Consider the following 25,044-nt stretch of genomic DNA (forward strand, 5'->3'; position numbering starts at 1 on the left):
TCGGAGCATTGTAGCCGATTCAATCCAAGGGGAGATACCGTAGCAGCAGAACCTTGTTTCTGCGTTTCCACACAACGACTACAGCTAGGCCCACTGTCTAAACTCGGCAACACAGGTGAACAGCCCGGCAAACGCAGAGGTGAAGAGGCACACCAAGCTAAAAATATAAGCGTTTTTGGTGCCAGCGACCCTTCTGCATGTGTGGAAGCTGCTAGGCAAGATAGCCTCGATACTGCGTCAGAGGTTACTAGCAAACATACAGGCTCGCAAGACTGCAGTGGCATGGAGGCTATAGGTGGAAAAAAGAAACAAACCAGAAGGCGGCGACACACCTCCGTATGCGTGGTAGCCGCCCGGCTGACGCTTGGGTGTTCTCAAAAACCAAACAGAACGGGCTATTCTGTCCGATAAATTGTGCGTCCCAAAAAGAGCGAGAGAGAGTAAATTTTATTTGAAAATAGGGAGAAGGGAATGAGAAAAGTGTAATGGGTGAAGTTCTATTTCCAGGTCTCCAGTAGCAAAGGCTCCCAGCTTGGCTCTCTCCAGCAGCTCACGCTGTGTCGAAATGTTCGAGCTGGACAGTGCTAAATCCAAGGACTCTAGAGGTTTGGTAGGTGTTCTGTTGCAAAATTATAAGGCAGTTCCAGACTGTGTGGAAAACGTCTGCTCGTAATTTGCATTTCTGGCATTCTTCGTTATATCTCTCTGGGAACATGAGAGACAGCCTTGATTTGTGTGGGAAAACCTTGGTTTGTAGTTTTGGTATGTTCCGTGTTTCTTCAGCATCTAACACGTGATACGGTGCGCAGTCGTCTAATAGATCTACGAAATGATGATCATTTACGTATGATTATGGCGATTCGCGCACGGATATGGCTCTGCCCAGCAAAGCACAGAAGTGATGCCTTGAACTCGCATGTGGGCTGGACTAAGTATTTGCTTATTGACAATAAATATAGTGTCAGTAAACTAACACTGTTTTTATTATTTGCCGTTACAATTCCTAGGAGAAAGTCGGCGTGTGAATCTAACAGAAATTGCACAAACGTACGTAAACCAATTTAGGAATGTAGAAGACTGGGGCCTTACAAGTAATTATTCATACTGGACTCGTCAGCGCCACACTATACAGTAAGTGGTGTTTTCTTTATGTTGCTTGCTGTGGTGTAAATATACAAGTCAGGGGGCTGGTGTATTAAAATGAAGGGTTGTTTGTTTATAATTGAAACGTAAAAATTAGGTGACAAAAATACCTTCCTACAATGACAGCAAAACCTACAAAACATTACCTGAAATTCCGAAATTCTCTACTAATGTGGGACATTCTTGTGCGGTTGTAAACTGTGTGAGTTCTTTGCAGTATTTCTCCCATTAGTGGTCACAAATGTTGGGTTGTTGTAGTGTATTTAGGTTACCGTTGCTTTTTTCGCTAATAATTTAAATATATACCATTAGAGCAATTAAATTCATTTACTGCACAATTGTTTATTTTTCAGTAGATGCATGACAGAGTGCATTTTGCCTATTTTTGTATTCGTATTGAAAACTTTCTTTTGCTAGCTTTCTTATTTAGTTGTCACTTTTTGGAGGACATGTGTCAGATGCATATTTTGATATCGTGAAATGGGGTTTGTCAACATTTTCTTTTGCGTTTTATTTTATAGTGTCCCAATTTTTCATTCAAACAATTATCTCTATTTACGCTATTAAAACATCCGAAATGTTGCTCATTCCAATTGTAGCTTTTTGTTGTGGTCATTCTTGCAATTTGTATTCATCTTGAAAGGTTTACCAGTTGCGAGTTTTTATCGTTTAATTTTCCTTTTATGTTGAAGATATAAGGGCTTTAACAGAAAAAACCCTCTCGCAAGTTCATTTCTTCCTCCTCAAGTCGCATTCGAGTAGCCTCGCGCTTTGCTGCCCCTTCATCTCGCGAGAGCATAGCCCACCAACACCCACAACTCTCCATCACGTAACCCGAGACTCTTCTCTGCATCAGTAATCTCCTGCACGCTCATCCTATCCTGATTCCTGAGGCGTTAACTTTGAATGCACAAATGCCCTCTTCCTGTTGCTGACACCAATTTGTGGTGAGGGGATCGTCCCTCGCAGGTTCTTTTCTGGTATTCAGGTGCGACTGGAACCTGCCACCGTGCCAATAAATAGACTAGGGCATTTGAGAACGCCACAAAAACATATATCCTCAAACCAACACACACATGGCCAGTAATTGTAACAAAAAGCTAAACAACACACATAAAACTTGAAAATACACACTCTACAGAAAATGTGAAGTGCAGTCCCCATCAAGTCTTCCAGGAGGATAAAGCGTTGTCCGCAGGTCGTCGTCGGTGCTGACGAAGATGCTAGGTGTCGCGTTGCGGGGCTACGTAAATGGCGTCACCGAAGCCGACACGTCGACGAGGAACAGGCACCCTTGTCCTCGCTCACTACGGTCGGCTCGGCACCCGATCCCGATCGAGCGCCTTGAGAAAGCCGGCCGCTTCCGGTCGGTGCGGGCAGCAGGCAGCGGCTCGTCGAAGAACGGAGCACGCGAACGTTGCGCGCCTCAAGTAATGAGTTGCAGCTCGGCCCCCGGATGCCAAGGCACCTGGTGGACCCTTCTTCAGCTCGGGTCCCGAAAACTCGACGATCTTCGAGTCTTCAACCTGGATGTCGCGCTCCTCTTACAGGCTCCGTCCACTCCTCGCGGTTTCCTCTGCATTCCAGCCTGAGAGAGAGAGAGAGAGAAATCGACTTTATTGGATCAAAAATCCTACGGAGGCTGCAGGCAGACCACGCAGAATCGGCCACAGCCCGACTATTCTAGGCCTGTCGTCAAGGCGCGGTGTCCCCCCGACCTCCACTCGGGCCGGCCGGACCTCGGGCAGTCCTGAGCGCTCGCATTCCTCGGTCCCGCGCGGCATCAGCCCGCCCTCGGGATAGACGGGCGAGAGCCGCCTCGACCCGCTGGACTACCTGCAACTGCACTTCATAGTCTCTTGACTGCATAGCCCACACCACGTCCGTCGGTAAGCCCCCCGGGTGTGACCCGGGTGGACACAGGTCCGTAGTGCAGTCCCAGAGAATGTGGGTAAGAGTCGCTGTTGCACTTCCAAACACACTGCACTGCTCACTGTCAAACACCTCCGGGCACACGTAGCGCGCCAGCGCCGGCGTGAGCACGGAGTTGGTTTGCAGCTGCCTAAACGCACTTCCTGCTCTCGCGAGAGTCTTGGAAGAGGCGGTGGCATGGTCTAGCGACCGGCACGGTACCAGTCCAACATCTCGGCGTATCCCAGCAGCGGGTCCGCCTTCTCTTCGTCCTCGCTCACCTCACTGGGGCCCGACATTTCACTACACCGAACACTCGCACTCGCTGCACGTTCAAGGATATATATTTTTGTGGCGTTGTCAAACTCCTTCGCCTACTTATTGACGTTGTGGATGGTTCCAGTCTCCACTGAATACCTGAAAACAACCAGCGAGGGGGTCTCCCCACAACACATATGCACAGTGTTGATTTTTTCAGGTAAATAATAAGAAATCTTTGTTATATTTTTGCTTTTAGTGTTGTTTTTAAAGATTGATTTGTTAATTTGTCTGATATACGCAATTATAACGCTTAAAACTGTTTGTGTCACCCTTTATGCGTTTTTGAAGAAAAGCATGGCGTTACGGAGTTTGAACATGTTGGCTAGTCGTTTATTGGTGCTGCTAACATACTTTTGTGTGGTTTTATTGTTTTATTTCGCGTTTTTGAAGAGATATATGAGATTCATATTCGTTTTCCTATGTTCTTTTTTGTGGCAGTCCGATTTTCTTTTTACCTCTAGCTTTTTTCAAATTTCTGTTGAACCAGTTCTGTCCATTTATGCTTTTAAAACGAAAGCGATTAAACGTGTTACTCCCTCCAATTTCATTTTTGTAGAAATTGGTGGTTTTTTAATATTGGCAATTTTTTACAATTTCAGGTGTTTTTCTGCACGCTTTCATAGTTGAATCTCTGTTTATAAGGGAGACATTTCAGCTGCATGTTTTTTTATTTGTCATACTATTCTTGAGAACAATTTATTTTGCTATTTTTCTGATCATTTCGGTTCTTATTATTATGTAGCTTTATTATCTCTACTTCCGCTATTATTACAAAGTAATAGCAATATGGTACTTCCACGAGTTCTCCATTTTCCACGAGTTCCACTTCCATTTTCCACTTCCACGAGTTCTCCTAAATGGCCGCGTGATTTTTACCTGCTGTCTACCTCACCTGACGCGGTTCTTAATGACCTTCTTAATTAAAAAAAGACTGGTACTGCGTTACGTTTATTTCGCCAGTTTAAAACAAAACTTGTTTTCCACCAGGTTCTTCTTTTCCTGCACTGCATTATTACAAGCACTGAAATATTTTCGAGCATTGTTTTTTCTTCTGGGCTTAAACGTAGTACGATTGCTATGGTGTTCCTAAACGGTCAGTGCAATGCCTAGGTAAATAGCGCTCCATAAATATATTTACTTTCTCTAGTAAACTAATTAAGAAACACATCTCGAATTGCTATAGAGGATTTTTTAATTTATTTTTTAGCGAAAATCCCCTTTGGTTTTCCTGATCTGTCCACAGAATGTGAACTCACAGAACTCGCAGACTAGAATGAACAACTTGTTCGCAAAGGCCGCTCGGCTGGAGGTTGACCTGGGATTTTACTAAAGCTATGTACACCATTACCCGTATAAATTTGTTTTCAAAGGTTCAATCAACAGAAATTGTTCGGGCTTCGAGTAGCACTCTTTCAGGGCTATCGTGCATACTAGACTCAATTTACACACCTTTTAGATGTAACTTATCTAACCTACACCCATAAAACAAACTGTCCTACAAGGATAAATTGTTGGCCCAGTTATTCCTTTTTAATATATTATTACCTCTCCTGCACGCGCAAATAAAACTGAGGGTATTCTTTCTGCAGATGACGCCACAATATTAACACGCGATAATGATGTAGACATCCATACTCCAGATAAAAAAAGGCCCTCGAAAATATTGCAGTGCAGTGTCGTACAAAGTCATTACAGACAAACCCCGACAAAAATATTTTATATCAATTACCCCTTCAACCTTTCCTTTGACGTCGACTGCAAGTTGCATCGAGGAAAGCCACAATCCTTGCAAATTTACTCGAGAGACTGTGGCTAAGCGCCTCGCAGTTCAGCGTCTCCGGTGACGCATAGGGCGTTCAGCCACTGCGTAGTCCTCGGCTATTGAACGTGCTTGGTTTAAATCAACTACATAATTTTCAACTACATAAGGCAACTACTTATGGCAGAATCAACTACATAATGCAAAATCAACTACACAGGGCAAAACAACACCTATTGCTTTCTTTCGACTTCGCTGTGATTAGATAAACAAACGTAAGGAAAGAAAAATAATTATTCCTAAAATAACTTCAGTGCCAGTGTGGAGAAAAACGCAAAGTAGAACCAAAGAAGCAAAACTAATTTGAGCGAAGGGGGCGAACAATTAGCACCTCAGCAATAAGTATTGCTGATGGATTGAGGCTAAAACTAAAGATTTTGTGCGCGACTCGAGAATATGTTTTAAACTGAAATATGAATGCTCACTGAATGGTAATAAAAGCTTTAATCTCGATTTCAAGGTGCTAAACACGTACAGTACATACCTTTTACAGCAGGGGTTTAATTTCTTGTACACCAACATAACAGATCAGTTCTGTTGTGCTCTACAGGCTTTTCCTTTTTTCTCAGGCACCCAATCACAGGACATGTCGAAGATCTAAAATGTGAGGGGGGATATGATTTGCAAGCTTACACCGATGACTGTGAAGTGCAGTTAGCGTGGAATATAGATAATGGCATAGACGGCCCTTTTGACCTGGTCGTGAATGTGTCCGTTCCAATGATACCTTCAAGACATAAAGGAGGCCATCGTCATATTACCGTAAATCTTCGAAATGCAACGCACATACCACGGATGTATTACAGAAAAAGTCATACCTGGAGCAATATACAAGATTATGAGGCGGTACGTAAACCTTCGAACATTTTTTCCTGCACGACTCTTTTTTGCGCAAATTTTTAAACAAGCAAAAGTAATACAGGATTTCGGAGAATGAACGTTTATGGGGGTGCGCAGTGCCTTACCTAGGAGAAATTACAAGAATCAAATAGGCAGTCAACAAAGTAGCAAGGTCAGTCCCAGGCAGCACAGGACGGTTCGGCCTAACTCAAGCCGGTGTACTTTGGCTAGGGATTTTCTGTCCGGCCTTTTTACGGCAGACGTGTTCGGCCCGTGTCCAAATGTGGGCCTTTTGGCTGTATACGGCCGTACTCTCATGGATACACAACGGCCAGGGTCCGTCGGCCAGTTGACCGGCTTACGTTCGTACCGAAGAATCAAGCCGTAGGGCTCCGGCCATCCGGATGCCGCCCGTGTGCGGCCGAAGTAAGGCCACCGGAGGACCGCCGAGATGCGGTCATCGGACTCCAGCCGGACTAAAGCTGCCGGAAGTTCGGCCATGCTACGGGCATTGGGGTTCAGCCGCCGTACGTTAACTGTACTGAGGCCGGTGGACGACCGCTGCATGCGCCTTAGCGGTCGTCCACCGATTTTTGTTTTTCTGTTTTTTCGCAGCCATTTCAGTGCTTGTAGAACCCCAGCGGGCAGACCTTAAGGTGGTTTTGGGCGTGACCCAAGTGTGCATCGTCATTTGATCAAGTTCGTGCACCACACGGGCAAATATATGTCGGGGATGTGGCGCGGGCACAGAAGGGGAGCGGGAGCTCGTGTGCGCCGAGCATGCAGCGCCCGCAGTTCGCGCCGTACCGCTAACAATTGTTTTTAGCGGTCTTGCGGCATGGCGACGAGACAAGAACGCGACCCAGGAGAGGGCGACATATCGCAGTGGGACACGCACCCTCGCTCCGGACACCTATACTGCGCATGTACGTCTCTCTTCGACAACCGCTGCCAGGTGACGGCACCGGTATCTCTAGCCGTGCGTTACGCGGTTCGTATATCAATCTTCCATGATTGTACGTACCTTAATGACCGAGTGTTCACTGTTTTTGGCCCACTAGCGAAGCCACTCCGCACCAAATCTGACCACGTTTTGGAGTATAGTCGAGTCTTGGAGTATTGTCATGGGGAAAAATTGGCCTCGGCTCTAAGCATAACCAAGCATAAAGTCAGCCGAAAATAGAAAACGCTAGGTAGAGCCGCCAGCTTCGCTTTTGTCCCGTCTTCGCGCCACTAGTACAAAGGTCCCCGCATTTTTGTGGCCGGTGGACGACAGCAGCATGGATGGGATGGAGCATATAAACACCAGCGACGCGGAATTGCCAGTAATACGGCAGGTCAGCGATCGTGTGAAGACTGGCGACCAGAGTAATCGCAACACACCTGTATCCCTCTGCACGAGCATAGTTTGCCCGAGCATACACTCTCGGCCAAAAGAGCAGCAATGAAGTGCTACTGCTCTTTTAGGGAATTAACTGAGCTGCCAGAACGATTAGCCACTACGTGGCTAAGTGCGACGGGACTAACTGTTACTCTCTTAACCATTGGTTCTTAACGGACGAGCAGGTGCACCTTTCCGACAGTCCCCAGGAGAGGAGCTAGGAGCGGAGAACGAAAATCCGCCCAGATGGCGTGAATCGAACCCCTGACCCACTCCAACACAAAACTGACGCGCTACCAGCTAGAACCTGACCAGATGGAGCATTCGCCCGCTAATATGTTTAGTACTCTGCAAAACGCTTAGTACTCTGCTCGTGGGGTCGTTGCGTTTATTGCTGGCGTCGTAATTCCTACCGATGCAAATGCTTGAAATTTACACTCTGCTAATTCTATAAAATATTGCTGAGCTTCGACTGCAAGTATACGCTCATAAACATAGTTTTTCCTTTTAAAAGAAATAGAAACAAACCACCCTTGTTCGAGCAGGAGGCAAAATTACTTAACGACCCACCCGCGTCGGCAAAGCCTAACTATTCCTAGCAAGTTTCTTAGTGTTCGCAACTTATCAAAACTTAAAGCCTTTCCACTCAATGCGAAAGCTGACGGAAAGGCAGAGCAGTGATCCGCCAGAACGGGCTGTAGAGCCGTCATCCGCTCACTGCAACCACCCAACGTCATTAAACTTTCCCGCCTTCACAGTGCTCACACGCCCCCTCCCTGAAATTGTGCAAGCGGGAGTCCTAATGTTTTCGTGCTTTTGTTTTCTCCCCCACGTTCCGGCGTTTTACTGCCGCTTTTTTCTCGCTGACAATGGTAAAAACAAAATCAACGAACGTTCCTAACTAAATGAACGCGGGCACTGCTGGTTAACTACGTATATTTTGCCTCAATTGTACGAACAGTTTTTTTTGTGCTAAACGACGGGGAGATGCATGACAAGCGCCAGCGGTTCACAAGTTTCGAACGCTTATGACTATAGAAACGGCTTGGCATTCGAAGCCTCTGGGTTACGCCACGACGAGAGCCGCTGGGACAGACAGCCATGTGGGTATACTTGGGTCCAACGGGTGACCTACGATGACAAGCTGAGCCCCTAGAGTTCTCTGCACTTAAAATGGCTTTGGTCTCATATGTGCGAGTTCATGGTCGTCTCTACGAGAGATAATAGGGATCCATGACTTCGTGTAGCGCCAACAAAACGACAGGGAACACAGGGAGGCGACGGGTACAAGCGGTAACGTCAAACTGAGTTTATTGAAAAAATGCGTGAATTGGAAACCCTGGGGCGGAAAATTACCAAAAGAAACAAAGATAAGAAAAAACCGAAAAAACAGGTCATGACAAAATTTTCACACAAAATATTTCGCATTGCAAATTGATAATGTTCCGCCCCAGTGGTTTAAATTCACGCATTTTTTTTATTAAACTCAGTTGGAAGTTAGCGCTTCTGCTCGTCGCCTCCCTTTGTCCTCTGTCGTTTCGTTCGCGCTACACGAAGTCATGGATTACCGCTGCCAATTAGCCCAAACCCAAACTCTGATAATAGGGAAACACAGGCTGTGTTCCTGCCTAGACGAACTGAAATTCGGCGCTGCTGACTTTTCAACTTAGCGATGGTAAAATGGGCTGGAAACTTCAGACAGGTCTGACGGATGCGGCGGCATTGTGATTTTTTTCGTACGCAAGGCATTTATGCCCCGTTAATAAAAGCTAACATCAAAGTTCTCACCTGTAGTGTGCGCGTATGATTTATCGCTTTTGTTGTTCACTTTGTTTGTGAGGTATAAACATGTTTATTTACTACACTTAGTGAATAAAGTTTCCTGATTGATTGTAGTGTTTAACGCGCCAACGCAACGCAACCGATGAGGTGCGCCGTAGTGGAGGGTTCCAGATTAATTTTGACCACCTGTGGATCTTTATCGTGTGCGTAAATCTCGTACACACGGGCGTTTTTCTTTTCGTCTCCATCAGAAAAGCGGCCGCCGCGGCCAGGGATCAAACCCGTGACCTCGTGCGAATAAGGTTTGCGATTTCTTACTAACACCTGCCTCACTGTGTCACGTGCAGTGAGTCTTTCATTGACATGTACCTACTATCGCTCGAGACAACTGCGTGATACGGCACGTTAATCTGAACAAGAAGCGTTTGTCTATCATCGCCGCTTCATCCCACGAGCCGCGTCTTCACTTAGAAGACAAGACGTTTGTTTTATTTCGAAACCTTTATAAAATTTGTTCCTATGGCACTACACAGTAAATGAAAACAAGCCGGATAGGCAGTTCCAAGGGGTATATGTTTAGGTAAATCCTCCAGCAGTACAATAATCCTCACTCCGCAGTGCATAAGGCAATACCCGCCTAAACACTCCGTCAAACAAGTGACGGTGTAAATGCGATGTAATAACATAGTCTTGCTCCGACCGAGAACGAAGCACATAATCTCCAAGATAACTTGGGCTGACGGGATTCATGCGGCAAAGGCCCCGTCTGTGTGCGCAGTTAAAGAAGGAGCCTTTCATGAGATCGCGGCAAATACGAGAGGGTAGTCGTGAAAATGGCCGCTGATCCCGTTAGACGTACAGGGAGACAGCGAGCTCGGAAATAAAAAAAACGTGGCATGTCGTGTGCATTTTCCAAAACACGGCGACACATCCGCTTAAAAGGCCTACAAGGAGGGAATGCATCAAAAAGCATAACCAAGACTGTTCCCGAAGTGTTGTGTGGTGCTCGCGTTCGCTTGACAGTGATGGAATGTGGTGCAGTGAAACGCGGGAGCACAGCTGTACACTTCGGGGGCCGACTGGAACAACACGCGTAGGACTCATCGACGCATACAATGGTTGCGGTGTGAAAACAACTAAATCTTCCTACACAGGGAGGTGGATACAGACAACGGTGGGCAGGCTTCTTGCCCTATATTTCGTACCCAAGCAGGAGCATGCTGGATATAATCAGCGAACGCCAAGATGTTATTCAAAGCCTGGAATTCAAAGCCTGGAGAAGCGTTCTACAAAGCCTGTTATTCAAAGCCTGGAATTCCACCTGGCGGGCATTTTTCCTCCACTTGTTTTTTCTTTCCTTCCCAATTCTTTATCTGTTTCAATGACCTACCACATCCCCCCTTTGCACCCGCCGCGGTGGCTCAGTGGCTAAGGCGTTGCGCTGCTGAGCACGAGGTCGCGGGTTCGATTCCCGGCCGCGGCGGCCGCTTTTCTGATGGAGGCGAAAAGCAAAAACGCCCGTGTGTACGAGATTTCGGCGCACGATAAAGATCCCCAGGTGGTCAAAATTAATCCGGAGCCCTCCACTACGGCGCGCCTCATCGCCTGCGTTGCGTCGGCGCGTTAAACCCCACAATCAATCAAATCAATCAATCATCCCCCCTTTGCTTTCCGAGGTTTTCTTGACTGCCAACTCTTATTTATTAATATATACATATATTTATTCCAACGAGCTATAAAACTTTGAAGATGGTATAGAACACAATAAACAAAAAGAAAACTTAGAACAAGGTAGAAACCAGGATTGTAGCCACCTTTTCAGCAAAAGGAATTGCCTTCGTCAGGGCAAACCCTCGGACCTACCCCTTTATAAGGCGTACCAGCGACGGGAGGGTTTGCCCTGACGAAGGCAAGTTTTCTTGCTGAAACATTCGCAACAATCGTGGCTTCTACCATGTTAAAAGTGTTATTTTCTTATATATATATATATATATATAACTATATATATATATATATAACTATATATATATATATATATATATATATATATATATATATATATATATATATATATATATATATATATATATATATATATATATATATATATATATATATATATATATATATATATAAATATGTATATAAATATATATATTTATTTATTTATTTAGAGATACTGCTAATCTCGTGAGGGATCATAGCTGGTGGGAAAAAAGAAGTACATTGAAGTGTAAAAAATGCGTCACAGAATGTGATAGTCAGTACTAAATACATAGCAATACACCGCACAATGTATAATAACAGAGCGGTTTCAGTGATCAAGGTGTGCATATTACTGGCATTAATACACTCTGACATCACTAAAAGCAAACTCATAAAGCTTCATGTCTGAAAAGGTATACATTTGGTTGATCCTTTCAACAAAACATACAGCCATAAAAGCAATCGAACTGTAAAAGACTCAGAGTAACACATACAAACAGACGATGACGACAGTTTATAATACGGGTAGCGCCACATGGTTAGAGCTAAAAAAATTAAATTTGCACCATTTGCTTTTCCACAAGTTTTAAAAATGTTGTCATTGAAGTGGCACTCGTGATGGATGGGGTTAGTTTGTTCCATTCTCTTATCGCCAGAGGGAAAAAGGAGTTGCTGAGACAGTTAGTGCGGCAAGGGATTTCAGTGAGTGTAAAACAGTGCTTATTACGCGTCGGTCGTGTCTGTGCGACCGAGATGAGGTTTGTGATACTAATGTTCATCTGATTATGAAGCAATTGGAACAGGATTTTTAAACGCGCTAATTTCGCCTTAGTTTGCATGGGCAGCAACTCAGCCTTTTTTAATAACTCGGAAGATGACTCTGTTATTTTGTATTTGTTGAATATAAACCTAAGCGCTTTCTGTTGTATTGCTAAGACGTTGTTAGTATGCACTCTTTCGGAAGGGAACCAGTCGATGTTTGCGTACTCTAAGATTGTTCTGACGAATGTGTTGTACCCAAGCAGCTTTGTCTCAGGTGGCGCGAGATGCAGGCGGCGCCTGAGAAAAAATAGCCGTTTCAGAGCGGATGATGTAATGTTATTGATGTGGGATCGAAACCTAAGATAATGCGTTATGGTGAGGCCTAAGTATTTATACTCTGTCACCCTGGTAAGAGCCGTGTCGTTTATCGTGTGCGAAAATTCAGAAATACATCTTTTCCTCGTTACGATCAAAAAAGCGGATTTGAGTACGTTTATTTTCACCTGCCAATTATCACACCACCTGGAAATGAATTTTAACGTTTCATTTAAAATTATGCGGTCATCAGGTGAATTAATCTCTCGGTAAATATTGCAGTCATCTGCGAAGAGCCTGATTTTGGTTCTGGATTGGGCAGGTAGGTCGTTTATGAAAATGAGGAAGAGAATTGGAGCTAGGACACTACCCTGTGGAACACCAGACGTGACCGGGACAATTTCGGACGCTTCTTTCTGGAGTATATATATATATATATATATATATATATATATATATATATATATATATATATATATATATATATATATATATATATAGCGAATCAGAATAGGAAATGAGGGGCTCGTTGAAATAAGACAGAAATAAGAGTTGGCAGTCAGGAAAACCTCGGAAAGCAAAGGGGAGGATGTGGTAGGTCATTGAAACATAAAGAATTTGGAAGGAAAGAACGAAAGTGGAGAAAAAATGCCCGCCAGGTGGGATCCGAACCCACGACCTCCAGAATACCGTTCTGGTGCGATAACCACTACGCTACCGGCGGGGTTATTTTCCCCTCCACTTGCTGGGGTATTTATTTTAGGCTTTTTTTGTTTCCGGTGCTTGGGGGTGGTAGCCAGCGCCACTCGGACTTTCTACACTTTCTCAACTTTCTCCCCTTTCTTTCCAAATTGTTTATCTGTTTCAATGATCTACCCCATCCTCCTCTTATATATATATATATATATATATATATATATATATATATATATATATATATATATATATATATATGTATATATATATATATATATATATATAATAATATTGGGGTAGTTACCATAGCAGAAGCGATAAAAAAGTCAATGTCTCGTTCAAGGCAGTATTCTTTTCTGCTCCCTAAAAGCTGTGCTGTTGAACGAGCTAGGAACGTTGTTCGTTTTTCTTTAGGCTACGTTATAGTTGGTAGGCGTAAAGGAAGATTTTCCAAAGATATTCCTTTTGAAGTTGCTGTTGCCGATTCATTTCAGTGTTATTTGTTTTTGAGACCCCCTTTGAACTATGTGCTTTAATTAGGTTGGCATTAGAGAAATTAAGCAAAGTCTATAATGGTTTCTTCTAAATTTGTAAATATAACAATCACTGAAAATACATTGAGAAAGTGTTATCACATTTGATTTGATACCCTGTACTGATTACGGTGAGTCCAGAACCACGTTTTTAATTTTCTCTCAAAAATGTGTAATAATGAGAGAATTTTGAAGAAAAATATTCGTCACTTTCCATGATCTTCATCAAGGGGTCTACGTGAAAGGGCAATTATTTTTTTCAGGGCTGCCGTTTTCGGGCGAAGGTGATATTTCGTGGTTATTTTGCGTATAAAGTAAAAACTCAAAGCAATACGGTCATCTACGTTTCCATTCCCGTCTACGCACTAAAACGTCGACGCCAGGGTCTTCTGCAAGACGGTGACGCTTTGGTGTATTGGGTCAATGGCACTTACTGGCAGTTTGTCAGCTGTAGTGGACGGTAACGCTCAAGACTAAGATTTGAAATAAACACTTCAAAATCATCGTGTTTCTGTGTATACGGGTAAAAATAAAAGCGCGCAAATTAAATGCTCTGGCAGAAATTGAATGGGACAACTTTGGAAGAACGCTTTTTCTACAAGAGCAACTGCGGACCCTGCGTTGCCAAAACATTGTTGGCGCCATCCAAATAGATGTACACCGCAACCTTTTTTCAATCCAGCTACGTGTCCTTCACAATGCCAACTTTCAAAAACAACACCATTTGCAGCTACAATTACGTTTCGTGGAAATCGGTACATGGGGAAAATAGTCACCGGTAAGTAACCTTGATGGAGTGCACAGAATACAAAAACAAAACCATATGATAAAACTTCTTACAAATGCCCACCTTAACAGTAATTGCGGTGGAATAATCTTTCACTCGGTGTACAAAACCTCCTTGAATTAGAACACCTATATTTCAAACAAAATAAACGCAATCCTAAAGTCCCACTTACTACATTTCATACATTTGAAACTGTCTTAGGAGCCAATCGTGCATGCATCTCTCAAGCACATACTAATTCGAGTTCTGTTTGTGGTCAATAACCATAAATCAAAAGCAATGAAATAAGCGTACTCATCTATAGTAGAAATTTCGATGGCTGCCTTTTCTGTACTCTGCCTCTTCCCGGAAAAATTCGTAGTCATCGCAAATTGAAGGTAGATGGATGCGCTCAGCAGTGCAACGGATATCAAAGTAGCCAATGCAGAGAACAAAAGTGCGGGTAAAGTTAGGTAAAGGAAACCATTTATTCATAGTAGACCATTTACAACGCCCGTCGTTGAGGCAGGGTTTCCAGGCTTAAATTGCTTGACCGGGCTTCTGCCCTTCAGCACTTCACAACCGACAAAACGTTCAACAAAATAAGCAAGCTGGGAAAAGATGCGCACTTTTGCAGAATATCACGACTGTGGGAAACAAAGATTGTTTTAATTAATGTGTTGCAACCAGAATCAAGCAAACGAAACGCGACCTAATTTAGATTCATTGTCGCATGAACCAAACATATTGACACGGTCTTGATTGATGAAATGGGTTTATTTATAGTGATGTGTTCCGGGAAGAGCCAAAAGAACAGATCGGGAAGCGGCCGGCACCGTAACCACTTCAACCTTCTCTTCTACCAAACCGCAGTGGGCTTGGTCAATCCCTTTCCATTAGAAACCCCGGAGACAATATCCTTCGTAGAAACTGCGCTGTAACACTTCCCCGTGGCGAGACGAAGCTTACCGGGTGAGTTGAAGTTGTCGGGGTTGGCAAGGCTTCAAGCGGGCGACGTGAACAACTTGAGTCTTGCAGGATTGACGATCTCGCGGTTTCATAATTTAGGTCGCTTAATTTTCGCACAACTACAAAGGGGCCAGTATAGATTGATAAAAACTTCTGGCACAAACCACGTATGCGTAGCGGTGTCCACAGCCAGAAAAGGTCACCGGTAAAGTACGAAGCTGGTGCGTGTCGTCGGTCATATCGCGCCTTAGTCTTCGCCCGGGACGTCAAAGTCTGTAGTGGGACACGGCGGTGGGCCACTTCAGCACGACAGAGCGTATGCGCTATAGAAACCTCTTCATGGTGAGAAAAGGGTAGGATAGTGTCGAGGAAGCTACTTGGCAGTCGCATGTATAAAAGAAAGAAAGGTGCGTAGCCCGTGACCTCGCGCTTAGCGGTATTGTAAGCATATGTGATAAAAGGTAACACATCGTCCCAGTTTTTGTGATCTGAGGATACGTACATGGCCAACATGATTGTCAGTGTAGAATTGGTTCTCTCAGTAGGGCCATTGGCTTGTGGGTGATATGGTATGGTGTGTCGGTACTGTGACCCACAGACACGAAGGAGCTCTTCAACGATATCCGCTGTGAACTGTCGTCCGCAATCACTTATAACCACACGGGGTGCACCATGGCGCAGTATGATGAGGTGCAGAAAAAAGTGTGCGACCTCGGAAGCTGTAGCAGAAGGGCAGAGCAGTCGTTTCCACATATCTCGTCAGGTAATCGACACAGACAAATATCCATCGATTCCCAGTTACCGACTTTGGAAACGGGCCGAGCAAGTCAACTCCTACTTTTTCAAAAGGTGACGTTGGTGAACGCACCGGGTGCAAATGCCCTGAAGGAGGAACTGTGGGATGCTTGTAGCGCTGGTGTACCTGGCATCTGGCAATGTACTGCTTCATCGTCTTCCAGAGGCGAGGCCAGTAGAAACGTTGGCGGAGTCGGTAAAGCTTGCGAGCAAAGCCAAGATGTCGTGAGGTGACGTCGTCGTGCATAGCATGCAGGACGAGAGGCCGGAGCCTCTCAGGCACGACCAGCAGAAAACGAACACCATTGGACGAATAATTCCGTCTCCAGAGCAAGCCATCTCGCACGACGAACGGTGAAGTTGACGCTTGAGACGCCTGTGCGGAAACAAAAAATGGCTTCAATTTGTTATCTTTTTGTTGCTCTTCCTGAAACACGAGTGCATTGGGGAGCGTGGTCGAGATGGAAGCTAAGGAATCGGCATGGTGTTCTTCCTCAAATAGCTGCGCTTGTTGAGGAAAGCGTGACAAACAGTCAGCGTCAGTGTGGCGGCGCCCGCTCTTGTAGACAACAGCGAAATCGAATTCCTGCAGCCGTAAAGACCAGCGAGCGAGTCGACGAGATTGGTCGCATAGTCCGACAAGCCAGCACAGGGAGTGATGGTCTGTTACCGTGGTAAAATGACGTCCATAAATGTAGGGTCTGAACTTTTGAATGGCGGAAATCGTCGCAAGGCATTCGAATTTTGCCACAGTGTAGTTACGCTCTGCTTTCGAGAGGGTACGACTTGCGTAGGCGACAGCGCTATGCGCACCTCCATGCGGCTGGACCAGCACAGCCCCAACACCGATGGCGCTGGCGTCTGAGTGGATCTCAATGGGGGCCGAGGGGTTGAAGTGGCGCAACACAGAACCTGATGCCAACAAATGCTTCAACTCTGTGAAAAACGAGTCACATTCGAAAGTCCACACAAAGGGTGTGTCTTTACGAAGAGCTGTTAGGGGACAGACGATCTAGGCGAAGTCTTTGGTAAACCGAGGAAAGTAGGAGCACAGTCCAAGGAAGCTCCGCAGGTCCTTAAGTGATCGGGGTTTTTGAATATCACGAACAGCAGCAATCTTTTGGGGGTCGGGCTTAATTCCATTGTGGTCAACAAGCAAGCCAAGCACAAGCTCCTGGCGCTATCCGAAATGGCACTTCTTCGAGTTCAGGACCAGCCAAGCCTGTGCGATGCCCTGGGAAGCAACATTAAGCTGCTGGTTATGCTCGTCGAACGTCCTGCCGAAAATATCACGTCACCTAGATAACACATGCAGGCTTCCCAATTCAGGCCCCGCAGGACAGAGTCCACGAATCTTTTGAATGTTGCAGGCGCGTTGCACAGGCCGAACGGCTTAACATTAAATTCGAACAAGCCATCTGGTGCGACGAATGCCGTCTTCTTGTCGTCCGGGTGCATAGGAATCTACCAGTAGCCCGATCTAAGATCAACCGACGAAAAGTAGGAGGCAGAATGCAGACAATCGATGGCGTCGTCAATCCGCAGAAGTGGGTAGACGTTCTTCTGCATAACATTATTAAATCTACGGTAGTCAACGCAAAATCGCCACGTGTTGTCCTTCTTTCTGACCAGTATAACAGGGGTGGCCCATGCCCTGGAGGATTCCAGAATCACACCGTTCCGGAGCATTTCCTCAGTCTGTTCATTTATAGCGCTGCGCTCATCAGGAGACATGTGGTACGGTTTCTGCCGGATGGGTGGTGCATCACTGGTGTAAATTCGATGTTGCGTCCGAGACTCTGGTGGCGCAGGAGGGTATTCATCTTGCGCGAAATCGAACACCGAAGCGTGCCGAGCCAGCAATTGTTGCAATGCGTGTCGGTGCTTAGACGGCAACGATTTGTTAACCATTTTGTTGAAATTGGCTGCATAGTCCGGTTCCACATTAGTAGCAGGGTCAGCCATAGAAAGAGCGTCCAGTGAAGTATCTAAATTTTCGGCAAAAGTGGCGAGCGTGAGGCCCTGAGGGAGGAGTACGGATTCTGAGCTTGCGTTAACTGTCCACACGTGAGTAAAGCCACCCTCCTGACGAACCACAGCCCGAGGTACGAACACAGTTTTCTTCATCCCTGTGTCCAGTTTGGGCTCAACTAACGCCACACGTCGTTGAAAAATGGACACGTCCTATGTTACCGTGGTCTAGAGGACAGAAGAGAACTGGGAGTGGGATTCCTAGTCAATAAAAGCATAGCTGGCAACATAGACGAGTACTATAGCATTACGAAAGGGCAGAAGGTCTTGTAATTAGACTCAATAAGAGGTACAAGCTCAAGGTGGTGCAGGGCTACACGCCCACATCCAGCCACGACGACCAAGTAGTGGAACAATTCTATGAAGATGTGGAATCGGCAATGGCTAAAGTAAAAACACAGTATACCGCAGTTATGGGGGACTTCAATGCTAAAGTAGGCAAGAATCAGGCTGGAGACAAGGCAGTTGGGAACTATGGTCTGGGCAGTAGAAATAGCAGGGAGGACCTACTAGTTGAGTTTGCAGAACGGAATAACCTACGCGTAATGAATACCTTCTTCTGTAAACGGGAGAGTAGGAAGTGGACCTGGAGGAGCCCGAATGGGGAGCACAAAAATGAAATAGACTTCATATTATGCGATAACCCTGGCGTCTTGCAGGATGTGGAAGTTCTCGGAAGGGTAAGGTGTAGTGACCACCGTATGGTAAGATCTCGAATTAGGCTAGATTTGAGGAGGGACAGCAACAAGCTAGTACGAAAGAAGCCGATAAATGAGCTAACAGTAAGACGTAAATTAGAAGAATTCAAGATCGCGCTGCAGAACCGATAATCCGCCCTTAAGGAGGAAGCCGAGCTAACGACACATTAAGCCAGCGACAACCTTACACGCATTATCACGGAGTGTGGAGTAGAAGTCGGGGGCACTATGGCAAGACAGGATACTGGTAAACTTTCACAGGAGACAAAAGATCTAATCAGGAAACGGCAAACCATGAGAATCTGTACCGCAGCTGACAAAAAAGAACTAGCCGAGCTCTCGAAGCTAATCAATAAGCGTAAGAGAGCTGACATACGGAAGTATAATATGGAGAGGATGGAATACGCTGTAAAGAACGGAGGTAGCCTGAAAGCAGTGAAGAGACGTCTTGGCGTGGGTAAAAATTAGATGTATGCACTTAAGGATAAGCAAGGCGATGTCATCACAAATAGGGATAAAATAGTCACAGTGGCCGAAGAGTTCTATAGGGATCTGTATAGTAGCCGGGACATACAGGATAATGCCGAACGAGATAGTAGTTCAGAGGAGATAGACATCCCACCAGTAACGACCGAAGAAGTAAGGAAGGCTTTGAAAGAAATGAAAGGGGGCAAAGCACCTGGTGAGGATCAGATAACAGCAGACCTCTTGAAGGATGGCGGCGAAATTGTACTTGAAAAACTGGCAAACCTGTATACGCAATGCCTAATGACCACAATGGTACCGGAACCTTGGAAGAATGCGAACCTCATCCTAATCCATAAGAAAGGCGACAGGAAGGACTTGAAAAATTACAGGCCTCTCAGCTTACTGTCAGTCGTCTACAAGGTATTTGCCAAGGTAATTGCTAACCTAATCTCTGCAACCTTAGATTTCAGTCAACCTAAAGAACAAGCAGGGTTCCGTAAAGGTTATTCAACAATGGACCATATTCACACGATCAATCAGGTGATAGAGAAGTGCGCTGAGTATACTGAACCCCTATATATAGCCTTCTTAGATTATGAGAAAGCATTTGACTCAGTCGAAACCCTAGCAGTAATTCAGGCATTACGGAGCCAGGGGGTAGATGAGCATTATGTAAGAATACTAGAGGATATCTACAATGGGTCTACAGCTACCATTATCCTCCATAGGGAGAACAGTAAAATACCTATAAGGAAGGGGTTCAGACAAGGAGACATGATCTCTCCAATGTTTTTCACAGCATGCTTACAAGAAGTATTCAGAAATCTGGATTGGGAACAGGTGGGACTAAGGGTTAATGGAGTATACCTCAGTAACCTCAGATTTGCTGATGACGTTGCTTTGCTAAGAAACTCGGAGGACGAATTGCAAAGCATGCTTTCCCCACTGGGTGAACAGAGTAGAACCGTGGGCCTGAAAATAATATGCAGAAAACTGTAGTCTTGATAAATACCATCGGGACAGCACAGCAGTTTGAGATAGGTGGCGAGGCAGTGGAAGTGGTAAGCGAATATATCTACTTAGGCCAAGTTGCGACCCCAGATTCCAACCATGAGGCAGATATAATTAGAAGGATCAGAATGGGGTGGTGTGCATATGGCAGACATTCTCAGATAGTGAATAGCAGCCTACCATTGCCGCTGAAGAAGAAAGTGTATGACAGCTGCATCTTACCGGTACTCACCTACAGGGCAGAAACTTGGAGGCTCACTAAGAGGGTTCAACTTAAATTGAGTACGACTCAGCGGGCAGTGGAGCGGAAAATGATAGGTGTACCATTAAGGGACAAGAAGAGAGCGGAGTGGGTCATGGAGCAAACTGGTGTAAAAGACATATTAGTAGAAATTAAGAAGAAGAAATGGACGTGGGCAGGGCATGTAATGCGAAGGCAAGATAACCGCTGGTCATTAAGGGTTACAGAGTGGATCCCTAGAGAAGGCAAGTGTTGCAGGGGGCGGCAGAAAGTTAGATGGGCAGATGAGATCAAGATGTTTGCGGGGATAAATTGGTCACAGTTGGCACAGGACCGAGGTAATTGGAGAATAATGGGAGAGGCCTTTGCCCTGCAGTGGGCGTACATAGGCTGGTGACGATGATGATGATTATGATGAACGCCACACAGGAGCTACCCGTGCTCATATGTGTGCACTTCACGGGAACAAACATGGCTGACATAGGAGGCAACAGCGAACACTCCTCGGCCGGTCTGGGTGGCTTGCTCGATACAGACAGGCAATACAATCGCAATGAAATCTCTCCAGCACCGCAATATAACTTTGCCCCACATTCTTTAAAAAAAGTCGATACCCAGAATGACCTCGTGCGTTGAGTACTCTAATATAGTAAACTCAGTTCTGAAAGTGTCTCCGCCAAGCACGTTTGCCGAGATAATTCCAACTACTCGAAAAGGTTCACCACCAGCCCTATGAAAATATCTAGTTCCATCCCACTCAAACATAACTTTATGTCCAAGGCGATCTTTAAATGACGCGCTCATCACTGACATACTAGCACTAGGATCCACCAAAGCAGTTGCGTTCAGACCGTCGACACAAATACACACCTTGTTGTCGACCATCACTACTGGCAGGGGATTTGGTAAACCCGACCGTTCCGCGATCTCACACCTGCCGGCCGCACCAGCTAGTTTTCCAGCGGCGGGGGACCGGACCGGCGGCGAGGCGACGGCGACCGCCCTGGCGAAGCGGTGGCGTGATGCTACGGTCAGAGACGGTGGAAGACGCATTGCGGTTGGTGAGCGGAGCTGGATGGTGGAAAAGGGGATCCTGGTGAAATGGGCCATCGCATCGCATTATTTTTTTAATAATTTACCTAAGAAAGAAAGACACGCGAAAGAAAGAAAAACACGCGTTAATTAATAAAAAAATGAAACAACAATAACGGTAAAAAATAGTCTAGCCATTCCCCTATGACTTTTTTGGTGTTGTAGACTGCCTTATTTTCTTTCTGTATTTCCTAACGAGCCCGTCATTTCCAAACAATATTACACTGCGATAGCTTAGCGGGGGCCTCGGTTCTGGCAGCCTTGATGCCAAGGTAGCATAAGATGGTTTTCCGCAAGTTACCCGCTCATGACATTCTGTAGACGTTCGAGTCAAGCCCGGGGGTTGAAAAGAAGGTCCCCTTCTCCCCGTGTAGTCTGAGTGGCACTGGCTACAACCCTCAAGCGTCAAATACAGATGTAGTAAATATAAATTCCCCAGAAAGTGAAGGAGAACACAGTCGCCGAGATAGCCGAATTGGTAAGGCATTCGATATCTAATCGAAAGGCGTGTGTTCGGTCCCCACTCTGGGCGCGTGTTTTTCTTTCTTTCTTTCTTACGTAAATTATTACAAAAATAGTGAAACTTCACTAACGGTAAAAAAATAGTCTAATCATTCCCCTATGCTTTCTTTGATGTTGTAGACTGCCGGCATTTCGGTCTGTATTTCCTAACGAGCAGCTCATTTACCGGCCATATTATCCTGTGATAGCTTAGCGAGGGCCTCGGTTCTGGCAGCCTTGATGCCAAGGTAGCATAAGAGGGTTCTCCGCGAGTTACCCACTCATGTCAGGCTGTAGACGTTCGAGTCACGCCCCGGGGGTTGAAAAGAAGGTCCCTTTCTCCCCGTGTAGTCTCAGTGGCACTGGCTACCACCCTCAAGCGTCAGATACGGATGTAGTAAATACAAATTCCCCAAAAAGTGAAGGAGAACACAGTCGCCCAGGTAGCCGAATTGGTAAGGCATTCGAGATCTAATCCAAAGGCGTTAGTTTGGTCCCCACTCTAGGCGCGTGTTTTTCTTTCTTTCTTTCTTACGCAAATTAATAAAAAATAATGAAACATCACTAACGGTAAACCAATTGTCTAACCATTCCCCTATGCCTTCTTTGATGTTGTAGACTGCTGCATTTCTTTCTGTATTTCCTAACGAGCCCCTCATTTACAAGCCATATTATCCTGCGATAGCTTAGCGAGGGCCTCGATTCTGGCAGCCTTGATGCCAAGGTAGCATAACACGGTTTTCCGCGAGTTACCCGCTCATGACAGCCTGTAGACGTTCGAGTCATGCCCCGGGGGTTGAAAAGAAGGTCCCCCTTCCCCCCGTGTAGTCTGAGTGGCGCTGGCTACCACCCTCAAGCGTCAGATACGGATTTAGTAAATATAAATTCCCCAAAAAGTGAAGGAGAACACAGTCGCCCAGGTAGCCGAATTGGTAAGGCATTCGAGATCTAATCCAAAGGCGTGGGCTTGGCCCCCACTCTGGGCGCGTGTTTTTCTTTCTTTCTTTCTTACGCAAATTAATAAAAAAATAATGAAACATCCCTAACGGTAAACCAATTGTCTAACCATTCCCCTATGCCTTCTTTGATGTTATAGACTGCCGGCATTTCTTTCTGTATTTCCTAACGAGCCCCTCATTTACAAGCCATATTATCCTGAGATAGCTTAGCGAGGGCCTCGATTCTGGCAGCCTTGATGCCAAGGTAGCATAAGACGGTTTTTCGCTAGTTACCCGCTCATGACAGGCTGTAGACGTTCGAGTCATGCCCCGGGGGTTGAAAAGAAGGTCCCCTTCTGTCCGTGTAGTCTGAGTGGCGCTGGCTACCACCCTCAAGCGTGAGCTACAGATGTAGTAAATATAAATTCCCGAGAAAGTGAAGGAGAACACAGTCGCCCAGATAGCCGAATTGGTAAGGCATTCGAGATATAATCGAAAGGCGTGGGTTCGTTCCCCACTCTGGGCTTGTGTTTTTCCGAGCAGCAGACCGAACCTGACATTCCAAAGAGTAGCGAATCACCCTGTCCCCCCAAGAACCCCGCATGCGACGCGAGCACACAAACGTTAGATGCAGCCACAACACCAGCTGAACAGCACATCGGAGAACAACATCCCGACCCAGCAATAACATCGCGCTCAATGTTCACACAGACAACAACACGCACTAAAACACAAACAAGCACCCAAACAGACATCGACGTAGACATCACCTCTAAGAGCCCCCCTAAACAATAGACTCCGAACAGAAGAGAACAATTCAGTAGGTCCACTCGGAACAAACAAAAATGACCTGCACCGAGCGGACAGGACTCCTTGCCCCTCAAATCCGCGCTTACCTCCAAACCAGGAAAATCCGCAAAGGCCTCTTCTGTAAAGCTATTTGTTCTCTTGGAGTTCTTCCCCCGCAACTAGAAGAGTATGGGAAGACACTCTGAAGCGTGCATCGCTTTCCTTTCTAGAAATTCTCAGAGAGCACTGTGACAATCAACTTAGTATTTTAAATGAACAGATTGAAATAATCCCACTCACTGAGCAAGAAAATTGTGATCTTGAAGCCTTTGGAAATCGTAAGGAAAACGAGCTGTGCAAGAAACAGAGTTAAATTTCAACGTGACCAGCTCCTTTTGCCTGACACACATTGCACCATTGAACCTCCGGTTCACGCTAAGCCTGAAAACGTGGCACTAAATCATCTAACGTCCCCCGCAGACACATCAGAATCTGCTGCGTTGGAATTTTTTTCCAGTAATATTCAAAATGTAGAATCTAGCCCCCCGAGTAGAGGAACAGCGACATGACCCCTGTTCCCGAACAGAATGTTGTATCCGCCTCAACCGTCACATGTAACAGGAACGTGATAGATATATCACAAACATTATCGACAACCACAAAAATTATCCTAGAACGAGGCCGCACTTTCTGCCCTACCAACAACCACGTGAATGAATACGAGTTACTTAAGGATCTCACGGAATTTTGCCGCAGAATGAGACTGAAGGAATTCCGTTCCGATAAGCAAGACAATAGTGAAATCAATGACCACGCACTCCGCGCACCAAGCACCTAGACGCCAGATATCGAGGAATCTCCAGAAGTCGATTTGTATATAAAATCAGTATCAAAAGAAATAATAATGACAACAAAGAAATCAAATAAACGCAAAAACGGGACCCCCACAGAAGAAGACATTCTAAATAACTTAGCAGCCAGGACGTACATAATTATCAAACCAGCAGATAAAGGAGGTAGCGTTGTCATCTTACCAATGGAAAAATATAAAGATGAGCGCTATAGGCAGCTTAACAACCACGGCCACGACCGAATAGAGCCAAACGATCCTTCGCACTTTCACATATCTGCTTTCCAGAGAATTAATCACCACAATAGAACTAAACTTCATAAGACCGACAAACCAGTAAACAGGACGTTTCTACCTCCACCCCAAAATCCATAAAGTCCCCAAAGAAGCATTTTTCTCAGCTGAC

At 45.5% G+C, this 25,044-nt stretch overlaps 1 long non-coding RNA gene and 1 other non-coding gene across 2 annotated transcripts; both read left to right on the forward strand.

Annotated features, from left to right (window-relative positions):
• Window positions 1–1,005: 1,005 nt before the first annotated feature.
• Window positions 1,006–13,947, forward strand: LOC144166535 (uncharacterized). The gene is made up of 3 exons (XR_013321697.1): window positions 1,006–1,131; window positions 5,764–6,040; window positions 13,753–13,947. It is a non-coding gene; the product is annotated as an uncharacterized LOC144166535 (long non-coding RNA).
• Window positions 13,948–23,453: 9,506 nt separating this feature from the next.
• On the forward strand, window positions 23,454–23,525 carry Trnai-uau (transfer RNA isoleucine (anticodon UAU)). The gene has a single exon. It is a non-coding gene; the product is annotated as a tRNA-Ile (tRNA).
• Window positions 23,526–25,044: the final 1,519 nt, after the last annotated feature.

Source organism: Haemaphysalis longicornis, unplaced genomic scaffold (genome assembly GCF_048455015.1).
Source record: "Haemaphysalis longicornis isolate Haplotype H1 unplaced genomic scaffold, Haemaphysalis longicornis Haplotype H1 scaffold_18, whole genome shotgun sequence".
NCBI classification, from domain to species: Eukaryota; Metazoa; Arthropoda; class Arachnida; order Ixodida; family Ixodidae; genus Haemaphysalis; species Haemaphysalis longicornis.